Genomic DNA, 13,726 nt, shown 5'->3' on the forward strand with positions numbered 1-13,726 from the left:
TGGCATTTATCATCAAAGTGTTTAGGAATTTGCAAGTAAGCATAAAAATTATTCTAACTTGACAACATATGGTTACTTCTAATAAAGCATCAAACACAATAACCATAGTTATACTTAAGAAAGATTTTTACACTTTTTATATTAGCATAAGTGACTGAGGATAAACACTGATTACTTAGAGGAGTTCTAAGTGTGTCATAAATACTAATACTTCACAATTAGTTCATACTTAAAATCTTAACTTAATATCATTAACTGATATAAGTAAAAAATTAGCACACAACTAATCATGCTACAATCATGATTCTGATTTCAGTGAATTCTTGAGATGTGAACATTGTTAAATTAATCTCATAAATAATCTATAACACCTAAGTTACAATCAATATACTATTACTAATTGTTGAAAGATTTAGTTATAATCAATCATGCTGCTTATTTATTTTAAGTTAGTTTGAATTATGGAGCAAATAAAATCATTGAATTGCTTCAATTTCCATAATCTAAACTGCCCAAAATAAATAATAAATAAATAAATACTAAATATCTATGAGTTAGTTACTAGCACTTAAGTATTTATAATTATCCTTGAATAATCACCAATATGATACATGACTTATATACATGGCAATCACTCTCTGGATAATTAGTAATTTTAGAAATACTTTTTAAGCATATAAGATATTGAGAGTTTTATACACATAACTTAGAAGATACTTCAACTTCTAATATTAGTGATTTTAGAAATAAGCATTGATTACTTAGAACAAAAATTCTAAATAATATCACTAATACTAAAAGTACCACAATTATTCGTACAAGATACAAATAACTATGTTGCATATTATTTTAACATAATTTAAATTATGAGACTGATATGGAATGGAATTGTCTACCATCATAATTTAAATCAATTAAAATAAGATTCAAACTTAATGCTATAATACTTAACTACCATAAATGTATATGACATTATAATCATGATAATCAAGATAGTAGCACTAAGTACGAGGTACTGGATTACTGATAAATTCACAAGTCCTTTAAATATTGAAGATTTAATACTTGTGAGCTTATATGAAGAATTCCTTACAGATGTGATGTCCAACTAATATGCAATTAATGATATCCGACACTTACAAACTAGTCTTGAAAGATTAATTTTGACAAGTGATTTAATAAGTTTTTCTGCAAGTGACTATTTGACTAAGAGACAGGCTCTCGAATAAATGATACCTGATATGAAGGTGCCTTGTCATAGAGTGTTCACAGAGTTGTTGGATTTGAGGTTGTTTCTTATCATAATAAGAAATCAATCTTCTTTCAAGAAGTTGACAGCTTCTTGAGATGCTTCTCCTGTCACTTAGGTTGACAGCTTCAGAGATGCTTCTCCTGTCTTTCTTTCAACCTGCGTAATCTATATCTATATAGCCAAACATGTTAAGCAAAATATCTTTAGGGTACTTTACTCCAAGAGTTGGTAGTCCCTTAAGATATCTAATAATCTTATTAATAGCTATACGATTGGATTCTCTAGGATCCACTTGGAACCTTGCACTTTGGCATCTTGAGAACCTTACATGGTGTCTATTAGCATTTGAGTAAAAGAGTGATATATGACTTATATACATGGCAATCACTCTTTGGATAATTAGTAATTTTAGAAATACTTTCTAAGCATATAAAATATTGAGAGTTTTATACACATGACTTAGAAAATACTTCAACTTTCAATATCAATGATTTTAGAAATAAGCATTGATTACTTAGAACAAAAATTCTAAATAATATCACTAATACTAAAAGTGTCACAATTATTCGTACAAGATACAAAAAACTATGCTACATATTATTGTAACATAATTTAAATTATGAGACTGATATGGAGTAAAATTGTCTACAGTCATAATTTAAATCAATTAAAATAATATTCAAACTTAATGCTATAATATTTAACTACCACAAACATATATGACATTGTAATCATGATAATCAAGATAGTAGCACTAAGTACGAGGTACTGGATTACTGATAAATTCACAAGTCCTTTAGATATTGAAGATTTAATACTTGTGAACTTATATAAAGAATTCCTTATAGATGGGATTTCCAACTAATGTGCAATGGATGATATCCCACACTTACAAACCAGTCTTGAAAGATTAACTTTAACAAAAAATTTAATAAGTGTTTCTGCAAGAGACTCTTTGACACTAAAGACATGCTCTCGAAAGAAATGATACCTGGTGTGAAGGTGCCTTATCATAGAGTGTTCCACAGAGATGTTGGATACGAAGCTGTTTCTTATCATAACAAGAAATCAATCTTCTTTCATGAAGTTGATAGCTTCCCGAGATGCTTCTCCTGTCACTTCAGCTTCAGAGATGCTTCTCCTGTCTTTCTTACAACCTGCGTAATCTGTATCTATATAGCTAAATATGTTAAGCATAATATCTTTAGGGTACTTTACTCCAACAGTTGATAGTCCCGTAAGATATCTAATAATCTTGTTAATAGCTATAAGATTGGATTATCAAGGATCCACTTGGAACCTTGCACTTTGGCATCTTGAGAACATTTATCATTACACATATATAACATTATATTTATGCCTAGTGATAAGAAAGTTATTAATATGACGACTCTAATAGTTCATATTTAACTTTAACTTCAGTTAGAGTGCCATACCATGTCCTTGACGATTTATTGAGTAAGATACCATTTCATACCATCCTGAAGTGAGCTTGTGACGAAGAGATATAGAGAGTCCAATAGATTTGCAACTGCAAAGTCCATGAACTATTGTGCATTGACTACTTCCTTTAATTCACCAACTAGGAGTACACTTGTACACATCTACTAGAGTCCAATTCCAAGTGTGAATGTGCATCAGGTGCCTGATATGTCATAATATCCTCAAGTCTTGTTACTGGTGCTTTCTGTCAGATACCGCTTCCAGATAATAACCTAGCATCCAGTTTGGCCTTGTCCCTCATAACAATGCCATTGTCATCCAGTTTTGACTTCTGGTTATCCTGGTACTAATTATAAAGTTGTCATCGGTTTGGATACCAGCTTCCCTACAATCTGCTTGCTGACTGATTGAGTTCATCTTTCTTTGCAATCACCCAATCAATTCGGATCTATCAGAGCTTCTATAACTTTCTTAGTTTCTTCTGCAGATAGAAAACTAGGAAATAATCATTCATGCTCGATAGCCCTGCTAATCATTACTCCACCATCTGGATCACTTAAGAACTAGACTCTGGGAAAAATATTGACATCAAACCCTTTGTCTCAGCATATATGTTCTAGCAATGTCCTCTTGATTTTTAAAGTGGTGTTGTGTCTGACTAGTTGAGCCTTCTTTTGCTCCCCTAAGCTGTTGTTGGGATTTCCTGAAAATCCTTACCCTTGCTGACTGGCTTCATTGAAGTAATGAGTTATGAAATACACTACCATTCCACTGCTTGGATATGAATCATCAATAACATTCATTTCTTCTTTAACAGCTTGGAGCATGGAGTTGTTGAACTGTGCACTTAGACTATCTATCACTTTCTGTTGGTCAACCACAAATGCCCATAGATTGTATACTCCACTGAGTAGCCATTGAAAATATCCTAACTAGTCTTAGCTGCAAATGCCAAGATCTTTAAACAACTGTAAATATTTCATTATTTGCTTCAGTTAAATATTCTCTCCAAACACTTTCAGATTATATAGTGTTTCCTTCTGTTGGCCATTAACTCATTAGTGGTCTTCATGTATACATCCTGATCGAGGCTTGATCTTACTTGTTACAAACTATATTGACTACTCCAGCCCTTTGGTATTTAGAAAGTCTTGATTAGCTTGACATTGTTGTTAGGACGAAAACACACACTAATTTACATGCAAGTATACGTGTTTGCAAGTAATATAGAATTCTTTCTAGTTCATTCCCACAGAGACTGGTTTAGGTTAAGTTCAATTTATGCACTTATGCAAAAATGGTATGGTTATTATTCAATGCTAAGATGATAAGTTGGGTTTGTTTGTACCTATGATTAACAAAGAGATTATTCTAAATAAAATTAACTAAGAGAATAAGAGGGTTAAATTACTTATACGAGACAAACATGGGATTCTAACTTCATTACTACTTCATTCAATAGCCTTTTGTTCTTAACCTTAACATGTAATGGTGATGATAACTAATCAGATAACACAAAACTAGTAAACACCAACTTTCGTTGTATGAATACCCTACTACCAGACATCCATAAAAGAGATAGAAGCTGAATAGACACCAATTATATTGAGACCCTATATGTCTATAGAATTTGACAATATAACGGTTTAATGCGCAAGTTATCTATCATGATTACATAGGGCAAGTAAGATGGTTAAAATTACCCACGAATCATGCATAACAAACACGTGAACCTATGCTAACATGACAAGTTCTAAACCCCTATATTCACTTTCACTTCAATAGAGATTAACACGCTATCTTATAAGTTCGCGATGCTCATAAGATGAATAAGCACAACCAATACTAGGAAATCAAACAATCACCACACACTTAGGTATCAAAACAAATTAACTATTGAAATCTATAAGTAAATCCGCTAGAACCCCACGATAACGATTAGTTCATAACCGAACTCATCATCACCGTGGGTTCCGATAAAATCATGGTTATAAACTAAGTCTTTATAAAACTGAATAATAATTAAAGTACAATCACAAGAGTAATAGGTTCAACAAACAAGAAAACTAGCATCCAAGATTACAACTTTAACAAAGAATCACAAGAATAAACTAGATCCTCTTCGCCTTTGTTGTATTTGTGCTCCTAGGTCTTCTCGCCGTCTTCTCCTGAGCCTCTGTTATAAAAATCATCTTTATATAGCAGCCCAATCAGAAGAGAAGTCCAGGAAATCAATCTTCTACTTAAATTAGGATTCTTCAGAATCGAACCGGCGCGGGCGCGCGCTATCCCAGCGCGGGCACACTGTACTTCTACTACTCTGGCGCGGCCGCGCGCTAGCACAACGTGGGCGCACTGACCTTCTGGAAAAACTGAGTTTTTTTCTTCTTCTCTTACTTGCAATTGCTGGTTTCTTCGTACAATCCCCCAAGGCTCCATTCCTAACACTCTGCATGCATAAAATCATGTAAAATCCATTCATGCCTTTGATTATGCCCTGAAATGCAAAACAGTACAAAAATACATCAAATACATAAATAACTTGAGTACAAAACACCAATTCGAGCCTTTATAGAGCATTCTAAGTGGATATAAATGCCACTTAACACACCCCCAAACTTGAATCGATGCTTGTCCTCAAGCATAAATAGACTCAAAGAACAAAAATAAAAATGCATGAATGCAAACTACATGAATGCAACGATCCCCTCAGAATAACTAAACCAACCAATGAGCAACATCTCAATAAATGCAGTTATTCGCACCAAGATCAATAAAATCCCATAATTCAACTCACAAGCCAGAAATATGTGTATGTGCAATTTCTTAACAGATATACTCTCGCAACTAGATTAATAACCATGACTCACTACTCATCAAAAAAATCACAAGGTTATAAATAGAATAAACGATAAACTCAAAATGACTGACAACACTTCAATTTTATCGGATTTATACACAGATTCATGCTTTTATTCATTACACATAAAACACACAAATATGCTTATTTGACCGTGCAATGAGTGAGGTCCACCAAAGACTTATGCAATAATACCCATGTAGCGAGCGTTAGGTTGATGAATCCCAGACTATAAAAGCCTTAGGTCACTAGGCACAAAGTCCCCTAGGAACTTAATAACTCGAGTATTAAAGAGCCCACTCGTGATCAATTATGCATCAACACATACTTTTTTTTCCTTTTTTCTTCACAACAATTTCTAAACGAGTGCGTTTCGCTCCATCTCGCTCAACCCTAGACTACTCATAAAACATGAGACGGCTACTAGCCATTTGACACCTAGCCACAATAACTAGCAATGAAATCCAATGTTTTTCTCCAATTTTTAAATACCCATGCTATTTATCATTAAGAGAATATCCTAAATTCTAAACATAAAGAAGTAATTAAACATTGACAAACCACAAACCATGATCATGATCTAGCACGCAAGCAACCTATAAGATTTAGTGAAATTTTATTGTTTCTAGCATGCAAATCAAATTGATAGGACTTAACATCCCTCTATACGACATCACTACACTCGCATCCATATCACAAATCAATTGGAAAAGCAAACTTAAGGGATCAGGATAAAATGCACACGCAACTATATGCAACATACTAACATGCAAAATAATAAAAAAAACATGACAGATATGCAACTATATGAACTAAACTAGCATGAATATGCAAACTAAATGGACACACACAAACATATTCCTTAACTACCATCCCCAAACTTAAAATTTTCACTATCCTTGGTGAAGGTAATAGTAAGGAATAAGGGCATACCTACTCGGAATTAGGATCATCACCCTCCGCGGGTGGAGTGTCAGGAGGCGGGTACACAACATCCGCACCGAAAACTGGCCACTGAATATCAACAACTGTGGCTCTGAAAGTTGTCCCCAACGCCTGGGTCAGGTCCTGTGAAAACCTGCTATGGATGTCATGCATCGCATCCATCTGCCTCATTAAGCGCTTATACTGTGCTGAACCCAAACCAGCACAGTCCTCGACATCTGGCTACTGCTGTGAAGAACCGGCCTCCCCCATATGATATGTCCATGCTGCTCTACTAGCCTGAGCTGAACCGCCAACATATGCCTGATCAGCTGAACGGCCACCTGGCAAGTGATCATAAGAGTAATCGAGCCCCTTCTCATCAGCCTTTCCCCCCGTACCACTCCTGCATCACTGTTATCGTCGAACGGTCAATAGGGGCACTAGGCAACTGCAGCTGCTCATGTGTGGGCCAATGAAGTCCAACTGCCCGACACAGCTTCGTCACAATCGACGTATATGGAATAGAACCTGTAGTGCTCCCACGCAGAAACCTCAAAATACCCTGATAAATAATGAAGCCAAGATCCATATAATCGCTCTGCAGTATCCCCCACAACAACTTGGCACGATCTACAGTAATATCATGTACATGTGAAGAAGGCATAATGTTCACGCAAATAAAAGAGTTCCATGCACGAGCGAACCTGTTAATGTAAGAGGCAGGGAAAGTGGCATACTCGGTTGAGCCCTTCTTGAACTTCCGGTGAGTGTTTGGGACACACAGCGTCACAACAATCATGTCCAAGTCAAAATCCTCCCCGGTCTTCGTCACCAAATCATCCTGACCCGGTTGTCTCTCGGGATGGTTAATCACCCTTCGAATAGCCTCCACCGTATAATCCACCGTCAATCCCCGAACCACCGAGTACCCTTTCTTATAATCCTTTGAATTCGCGTAACACTCGCGAACTACACTCATGGGAACAGCAGCGGGTGCCTCACAAAAAGTAACCTAACCTATCTGTAGAATCATCTCCAAAAGCTTACCATCCCTTCCCGATGGCAGAAACCCTCTCTCGTTAGGTATGGGCTTCGATAACAGCCTCGTATACTCCGATTCAGCCTCCGGAGTAGCAAACTTCGGCCTCACACCTCCAACACTCGATGAATCGGTGGTGATGCTGCTAACTTGAGTTATTTGTCTCTTGGGTGCCATTGAATTCGAATAAGAAAGAATAGTAGAGTGTATATAGAGATTTATGTGTTTGAGAATTATGAATGTGGTAGAGATGGGTGTATGGAATTGTGTGTATATATATAGAGATTAGGGATTAGAATTAGAAGTGGGTTGTGATTGTGGGTTAGTGGGAGTAATAGGTAGGTTTACAATTTGATTTGGAGGAGAATTAGGGTAGTAGGAGAATAAAAATCCGGATGGGATATGTTTGTGTTTGAATTTTTGCTATTACAACCTATTTTTCAGGTACAGGGAGACGGCGCAGCCGCCCCGCCTGGCAGCACGGGCGCGCCGTGTTACTTTTCAACCAGCGCGGCTGCCCCACATACCAGCGCGGGTGCGCCGTGCTCCTGGACTTTCAGCGCAGCCGCCCCGCATACCAGCGCGGGTGCGCCGTGCTTCCGCAAAAAATACCCTGTTCTTTTCTGCTTTTCTGATTCTTTTGTGTTTTCTTCTTACTTTTTCTTCCTTCTAACTCCTACTAATGTACAACAAGTCAGGTTGCCTCCCAAGGAGCGCTTGGTTTATGTCGCTAGCTTTACATAGAATTCTGAGATCAAGTGGACAATAAAACGGCACTAACCACCACACGGTTTGTCGTATTCCCATAGTAATGCTCTAACCGCTGTCCATTCACATTGAACGACTGGCCTGGATCATTCTTAAAAATTTCCACTACTACATGTGGAAATAAAGTTTTGATAACAAACGGCCCTGACCACCTCAACTTCAACTTTCCAGGAAAAAGACGGAGACGGGAGTTGAACAAGAGATTTTGTTGCCCTGACACAAATGATTTGAACAGTAGACCCCTATCGTGTCACCTCTTGACTTTCTCCTTATACATTTTGTTGTTCTCATACGCTTGGAGTCGAAACTCAACGAGTTCATTCAATTGAAGCATCATTTTCTTCCCAGCTGCACCCATATCAAGGTTCAATTTCTTCAAAGCCCAATACGCTTTATGCACTAACTCCATGGGCAAATGACATCTTTTCCCATAAACCAGCTAAAACGGAGACATGCCTAGCGGAGTCTTGTATGCCGTTCAATATGCCAAACAGCTTCATCCAGCTTCAAAGACCAATCCTTCCTTGATGGACATAAAACCTTCTCTAGAATACGCTTGATCTCGCTGTTAGATACCTCAGCTTGACCATTAGTCTGAGGATGGTAGGCCGTAGTAATACGATGATTCACATTATATCTTTGCATCATAGCAGTGAACTTGCGATTGTAGAAATGCGATCCCTCGTCACTGATTATGACTCTTGGAGTCCCAAATCTCGTTAATATATGCTTGTGAAGAAAATTTAGCACTACCTTCGCATCATTCGTCGACAAAGCTTTAACTTCCACCCATTTCGAGACATAATCAACCGCCAACAAGATATACTAATTATTGCAAGATGAGACAAATGGTCCCATGAAGTCAATTCCCCAAACATCGAAGACCACAACCTCGAGAAGCACATTAAGAGGCATCTCATCCCTCTTGGACATATTACCAACACGCTGGCAGCGATCACACTTTAAAATGAACCGATACGCATCCTTAAATAATATAGGCCAGAAGAATCCTGCTTGAAGGATACGAGCTGCTGTCTTCTCTCCACCATAGTGGCCTCCATAAACAGTCGAATGACAATATCGCACGATACCCTCCGTCTCGTTGTACGGAATACATCTCCTGAATTTGGTCAGCTCCTTGCCTAAACAAAAATGGCTCATCCCACATGTACCACTTCACTTCATGAGGAAACTTCTTCCTTTGAGCAGAAGACAAGTTTGGAGGCATAATATTGCTCACAAGGTAGTTCACAATGTTTGCGAACCACGATTCTTCCTCTTGCACCCAAACAACTACTCATCAGGAAAAGACTCATTTATCAATGTCTTATCCTGTGAAGTCGCACTTGGATCTTCCAACCGAGAGAGATGATCAGCAATTTAATTCCCAGTACCTTTCATATCCTTGATCTCCAACTCAAACTCCTGAAGTAAAAGAACCCACCGAATCAATCTAGGCTTCAAGTCATTCTTCGAGACGAGATAGCGAATATCAGCGTGATCAATGAAAACTGTCACTATTGTCCCAAGCAAATAAGATCAAAACTTCTCAAAACCGTAGACAATGGCTGAGAGTTCCTTCTCCGTAGTAGTATAGTTCAGTTGAGCACCATTGAGGGTCTTACTAGCATAATAGACCACATGAAATATATTGTTCTTCCTTTTCCCAAGAACTGCTCCAATTGCAAAGTCACTTGCATCGCACATCATTTCAAAAGGCTCATTCTAATCAGGTGCACTTATGACAGTTGTCGTAATTAAACTTTTCTTTAAGCTCTCAAAAGCAGCTAGACACTCATCATCAAACTTGAAAGGGACATCTTTCTCCAATAAAATGAAAAATGGTTTAGAGATTTTTGAGAAGTCCTTAATGAACCGCCTATAGAAACCCGCATGACCAAGAAAGCTGCGGACTCCCTTAACAGAAATTGGTGGAGGAAGGTTTTCAATGACCCCCACCTTGGCTTGTCCACCTCAAGACCCTTACTAGAGACCTTGTGCCAAAGAATGATGCCATGTTGCACCATAATGTACCGTTTCTCCCAGTTGAGAACCAGATTGGTCTCAACACACCTTTTAAGAACTGCGCCAAGATTTTGCAAGCACTCATTGAAAGAATCCCTGAACACGAAAAAATCATCCATAAACACCTCTATATTCTAACCAATCATGTTAGAGAAGATAACCAATCATGGAAGGTGCACCACACAACCCAAAAGAAATTGTTCTCAAGGCAAAAGTACCAAACAGACATGTGAAGGTAGTCTTTTCCTGATCTTCTGGAGCGATACAAATCTGATTATAACCCAAATACCCATCCAGAAGAAAATAATATTCATGCCCCGCCAACCTGTCAAGCATCTGATCAATGAAAGGAAGAAGGAAGTGATCCTTTCTCGTGGCCTTGTTCAGCTTCCTGTAATTAATGCAAACTCTCTACCCCGTGACTGTTCGAGTAGGAATGAGCTCATTCTTCTCATTAGCGACCACAGTGATACCTCCTTTCTTTGGCACACACTGAACTGGACTCACCCAAGAACTGTCAGAAATAGGATAGATGATCCCTGCATCTAGCCACTTGAGAATTTCCTTCTTCACAACCTCTTTTATTATCGAATTTAGCCTTCTCTGTTGCTCAACAGTAGGCTTACTTCCTTTCTACTAGCAAAATCTTTTGCATGCAATAAGAAGGGCTGATTTCCTTGATATCTGCTATAGTCCATCCAATTGCCAATTTGAACTCTCTCAGAATTCTCAAGAGCTTTTCCTCATCACTACCTGAAGGGTCAGATGTAATAATAACAGGGAAAGTAGATGCATCACCAAAAAAAGCATATCTTAAATGATCAGGCAATGGTTTAAGCTCGAGTGTAGGAGCTTCCTCAATAGATGGCTTGAGACGCCCCTCAGCATTTTTCAGTTCTGACATTCCAAGAGATTCAAAAGGCATATTCAGCCTTCGCTTCCAAGCAGAAGCATTCAAATACTGCAACTGCTCATCACCTTCTTCATCTTCACTATCCAAATTCCCCAACAAGGCTTTCTGTAAGGCATCAGACCTTAGCAATTGATCAAGTTCTGAAGTAACCACAGAACCGACCAATTCCACTTTTAAGCACTCCTCATTATCAGTAGGGAATTTCATGGCATTGAAAACATTGAACATCACATCCTGATCCAGCACTCGCATAGTGAGCTCACCCTTCTGTACATCAATCAAGGTTTGGCCAGTAGCCAAGACTTCCCAAGATTATGGGAATCTTTTTATCCTCCTCGAAATCAAGAATTACAAAGTGAGCAGGAAATATTATTATGTCCACCCTGACCAAGACATCCCCCATAATGCCTCATGGATATGTAATAGAACAATCGACCAACTGCAAGGACATATAAGTAGGCTTTGGATCAGGTAAATCCAACTTCTTGAAGACAAACAAAGGCATCATATTGATGCTAGCTCCTAAATCACATAAACACTTGTTGAACAACAAGTTTTCAATGGTCCAAGAAATAGTGAAGCTTCCAGGATCTTTAAGCTTCGGAGGCAACTTCTGTTGCAGCACATCACTGCATTTCTCCGTAAGAGCAACGGTCTCTAAGTCATCGAGCTTCACTTTCCTAGAGAGAATACCTTTCATAAACTTCACATAGCTAGGCATCTTTTCAGGGGCTTCAGCGAAAGGTATATTGATATGAAGTTTCTTGAACACCTCCAGAAACTTAGCAAACTGCTTATCCAACTTTTGCTTCTGCAGCCTCTTAGGAAAAGGAGGTGTAGGATAGACCTGTTTCTCCCCTGTATTACCCTTAGGAGGAGTGTGTCCACAGTTTTCTTCCTTGATTCCACTTCTACTTCCTTCTGCACATCTTCTTCAGCCACAACTTCACCTCTGAAACTTGAGATTTTTCAGGATTCGCAACCTTCCCAGACCTCAATATAATTTCCTTAACCTGCTCTTTTGCTTCCTTCTTGCCTGGAACTTCTGTGTCACTAGGGAGTGTTCCAGGTTGTCGATTCAGCAAGGCATTGGCAATCTGCCCAATTTGATTTTCCAAGGTCTTGATAGAAACCGCTTGGCTCTTGTAGATGAGCCTCAACTCCTCCAATTCAGATTTTTCATTAAATTGTTGCAGTTAGAGTTGTTGTCTTGGTGCATATTGTTGTTGTTAAAAACCAGGAGGGTTGTATTGTTTTAATGCATACTGCTGATAAGGCTATTGCACTGCATTCTGAGTGTTGTTCTAGCTGAAGTTAGGATGATTGCGGTTGTTGGGATGAGAGGTGGCTATAACTGGTTACTGCGACCTTTGAAAGTTGTTCACGAACTGAGTTGATTCACTAGAAATAGCACACTACTCCGTCTCATGCGCACCAGCACGAAGCTCACAAACACTAGTGATCTGATTAACTCCATAATTAGCCAAAGAATACACCTTCATCGTCAAAGCCTTAAGCTGAGCAGCTATAGAAGTAGCTGCATCTACCTCTAGAATCCCTGCTACCTTGCCTTGAGATAATTGCTGAGAAGGATTCTGGTATTCATTAGCAGCCATCAGTTCAATCAACTCATAAGCTTCATCATAGCTCTTAGCCCATAAGGCTCCACATGATGCTGCGTCAATCATGGGTCTAGACTGTGCTCCCAAGCCATTATAAAAGCAATTAATAATCATCCAGTCAGGCATCCCATGATGAGGACACTTTCTAAGCATCTCCTTATAAGGATCCCAAGCTTCACACAAAGACTCTCCCGATTGCTGCGCAAATTGAGTAAGAGCATTCCTGATTGCAGTTGTCTTCGACATAGGGAAGAATTTAGTAAGAAACTTTTGAGAAAGATCTTCCCATTTGGTGATAGAGCCTGGTGGTAGAAAATGCAAATAACACTTTTATTTATCCCTCAGAGAGAATGGGAAAAGCCTTAGCTTTATAGCATCTTCAGAAACATTATTGAATTTGAAGGGGTCGGAGATCTCAATGAAATCTCTAATATGCTTGTTGGAATCTACCGTTGGAGAACCCCCAAATTGGACTGAGTTCTGCGCCTTCTGAATCGTGCTAGCTTTGATCTCAAAAGTATTAGCCGCGATGGCTGGTCTGACAATGCTACACTGAATATCATTGATCTTAGGTTGAGAGTAATCCATCAAAGCTTTCGGATTTGCTTCTGGTTCTCTCATTGCAATAAAACCTTCTTCTTCAACTTTATCAACTAAAACATCTTCTTCTACCTTCTCCTCAACAAGAACTTCTTCCAATACTTCCTCTGTTTTACCCTTTGTTCTCTTGTGAGATTGAGAATGTGTTACCATACACGCTCTCTATAGTACTTGAAAAAGCAACAAGCAAACAAGTAAGTAAAATATTTGAGTCAGTGAACTTTAATGACCACTGATGTCTACCGCATAAACTAAAAATAAACCATGAGTCCCCGGC

General features: G+C 38.4%; 1 non-coding gene across 1 annotated transcript; it reads left to right on the forward strand.

The window, feature by feature from the left end:
• Nucleotides 1-12,973: 12,973 nt before the first annotated feature.
• On the forward strand, nt 12,974-13,080 carry LOC141694791 (small nucleolar RNA R71). The gene has a single exon (XR_012564074.1). It is a non-coding gene; the product is annotated as a small nucleolar RNA R71 (small nucleolar RNA).
• The last annotated feature ends 646 nt before the right edge of the window (nt 13,081-13,726 follow it).

This window comes from Apium graveolens, chromosome 10 (assembly GCF_009905375.1).
Source record: "Apium graveolens cultivar Ventura chromosome 10, ASM990537v1, whole genome shotgun sequence".
Taxonomy (NCBI): Eukaryota; Viridiplantae; Streptophyta; class Magnoliopsida; order Apiales; family Apiaceae; genus Apium; species Apium graveolens.